Source organism: Galeopterus variegatus, unplaced genomic scaffold (genome assembly GCF_000696425.1).
Source record: "Galeopterus variegatus unplaced genomic scaffold, G_variegatus-3.0.2 Scaffold218, whole genome shotgun sequence".
Lineage (NCBI taxonomy): Eukaryota > Metazoa > Chordata > Mammalia > Dermoptera > Cynocephalidae > Galeopterus > Galeopterus variegatus.
Window position 1 is genome coordinate 208,157 of NW_007726329.1, and position 2,915 is coordinate 211,071.

Sequence of the window (2,915 nt, forward strand, 5' to 3'; positions counted from 1 at the left end):
ACACCAGGCCAGACTTGGGGCGCCCCAAGAAGTGTCATAGTGGGCTGCCTCTTCCAGCTGCCTGACTGGAGCCGGCACGCGCAGGGTTAAGGAAGAGCCCTTCTGGGGGTCTCCCCCCTAATCCCATCTCCCTTTTCCCGGGGATTTCGGGCCCCAGCCCCTCTGACGTCACTGGGGGTTGCTATGGCAACTGGCCGAAGTTCCCAAATAAAATTACCGCGGGCGGGTTAAGTTTCCAAGGAGGCAGCCGACGGGTAAACAATGACGGTGGCAGGCGGGGCCGGCAAGGGGCCGTCTCCCCTTCTCACCCCTTCCTCTGCTGGGACCCGGGGGTCCCCGAGACGAGGAGAAAGGTCTCCCTCCCTGCCCGGGACCCGAGAGCCCTTGAGCACCGAGGGGACTGACGCACAGATGGGGGACAGCGAGACAACGACCAGATGAGCAGGGGAGGTGGGTGAAGGGGAGACCTTGGAGGACAGGCTGGGACGGCGGGGAACAAAGCGGAGGACCTGAGTCCTGGGGATCCACCCTCCGCGCGCCCCGCCTCCCCCCGCCCCGGCCGGCCGCCAGTCCAGCTGTGGCTGCTCCCAGCTGCCTGGCTCCCCACATCTGGCGGGCCGCGCGCTCACTTCCTGTCGCCCTGGCTGCCTGGAGGGAGGTAAAAATAACCCGCCCCCTCCCCCTGCCGGCGGGCGCAGACGGCGGATCTTCCCGGCCTGCAGGAGGGCGAGGCCGAGCCTCAGCCGGGGGGAGGAGGCCCCCTGAGGCCGCCTCGCGTCCCTCCCACTGCCTCGGTGTCCGCGGAGGAGGGGCGCGAGGGGAGCGGCGCAGAGCCCAGGCTACGCGAGGGGACTGGGGAGTCTATGGCATTAGGAAGGCCCTTACCTGGGCCACCAGGAACCGGTGCGTCCAAGCCCCACCCCGACCCCCGCGGAAGAAGGGGTACAAGCTCTGACTGCTGGTGGCCTGTAACCAACATGCCCAGATTCCAGTCGAGAGTCACCCACTTACTGATCGTATAGAAAAGTTAAAAACCTCTCTGAACCTCAGTTTACCTACCTGTAAAATGGGGCTGACAGTAGTACCCACTTCAAAGTGCATTTGCTCAATTGGTGTCAGCTATTATCATGTCCCCATCCCCAGGGGCCCCTGAGGTGCCTCCCCCCAAAGTTTGGTTGCCAGATAAAACACAGGACACCCAGTTAAATTTGATTTTCAGATAAACAACGGATCTTTTTTTAAGCATAAGTATGTCCTATGCAATATTTGGGACAGAGGTATACTAAAAAAAAATTTATACTAAAAAAATTATTTGTTCTGAATCTGAAATTCAAATTTAACTGGATGTTCTGTATATTTGTTGAATCTGCCAACCATATCACCCACCACCATCATCACTGGCCTAAATACACTCCAGTGTCCACCCGCCTGGTCTCCCTGTTTCCCGCCTTACCCCTTTAATTCATTCTCCAGAGAGAGCCAATTGAACCCAATGATGTCTCCCCTCTCCCATCTACTTTGAAAAATTCCTCCACGGTCCCTCCCATGGTGGGCAGGAAGGTCCACCTTCTGTCAGTCTCCACCTTCTGTCATACCCACCTGCCTACTCCTGAGCATCTTTGAACTCCCAGGGCATCACCTCCTCTAGGAAGCCCTCCTCACCTCCCCACCATGACCCTGTGATTTCAGACTCTCTAGGAACCCTGAACTCAGATCTGTCTCCTCCTCTCAATCATTATGTGATTGAGAGATTGACTCAATCATTTGAGAACGAACATTTCTTAAATGACACAAAAGGTCACTTCACAGGCAACAAGTCACTTCCCTGATGGAGGTGCTAGTACCTGCTGCTCTATTTCCCACACCACAGGGTTTGGGACCCTGGGCGGCCCCCTCATCTTTAGGGATCCTTTGGGCAGCTCTGTGGTGACTATTGTGGGATGCCAGGGTGCCCAGGGTGAGATGATCTGAGGCCGGCTCCTGGGGAACTCTTCTTGCCTTCACATGGTATGACCGTCTGTGGGTGCGGGGGGCACTTGGCACAGCCTCTGGAGTGCACAGCCTACAGCTGCCGGTGTGGACAGCCCCCAAGGAGCCCACCAGGCCCCACTACACCCTTGCGTGTCCCACCCAAACTCCAACGTGGACTTGGTATTTACCCCCACATTCTCGAAGACTCCCACAGATATGACTGCACCAAAAGGGGACATGCACCCTGCTGAGAGGGGCTTGGGAGCCCAGGTCACCCTGCCTGGGTTTCAAGCTTGTTTCTGCCTTTACTGGCAAGGGATGTGGCCGCTCTGTGACTCAGTTTCCCCATCTCTAAAATGGGAATACCAATGAAACATCAGAGAACTGAGGTGAACATTAAATTAGTACACACAGGTACACACTTGTATACAACAGGGCTTGGAACACAGAACGTGCTCATTAAATGTTAGCTACTTGTGGGTGGGAGGGTAAGGGCAAAAAGCCAAAAGCCCCCACTACAGCCCTCCTGACAGCATCACCCTCCCCAGGCCGTCTCCCCATATCCCTCTAGGAAAATGGCTTCGACTCCTCAGCAACTCTGGTCCAGCTGCTCACCCACAGCGACCACCCCGTGACATCCTGACCCTAGCACCCAGTTCCCTTGGAGCCAGGGGTGGATCTGGAGTGGGAGAGCCACCCTGTGTCCTCCCCACCCCAGGGAACCACAGCAGTCCCCATCTGAGCCCTTAATCTGGTAAAGGCCGTTGGGGCCCGGAGCATCGCGTAGCACCGGTGCTGGAGGCTCGAACCCGGGACTGCGCGGGCGGGCGGTGGCAGTTGCCGGGCAACGCGCTGTTTGTTGGCGCGGGGGGCGGGGCCGCGCGCGGTGACTCACCGCGGCGTGATGCGGGAGGGCGCGGCGCCAGGCAGCCTGGCGGGCGGCC

At 58.4% G+C, this 2,915-nt stretch overlaps 1 long non-coding RNA gene across 1 annotated transcript in view; it reads left to right on the forward strand.

Moving 5' to 3' along the window:
- Positions 1–259: 259 nt before the first annotated feature.
- Positions 260–2,915, forward strand: part of LOC103585128 — a 6,415-nt gene continuing 3,759 nt past the window's right edge. The window contains exon 1 of the long non-coding RNA XR_550039.1: positions 260–450. This is a non-coding gene — a long non-coding RNA (uncharacterized LOC103585128). The remainder of the gene's footprint in view (positions 451–2,915) is intronic.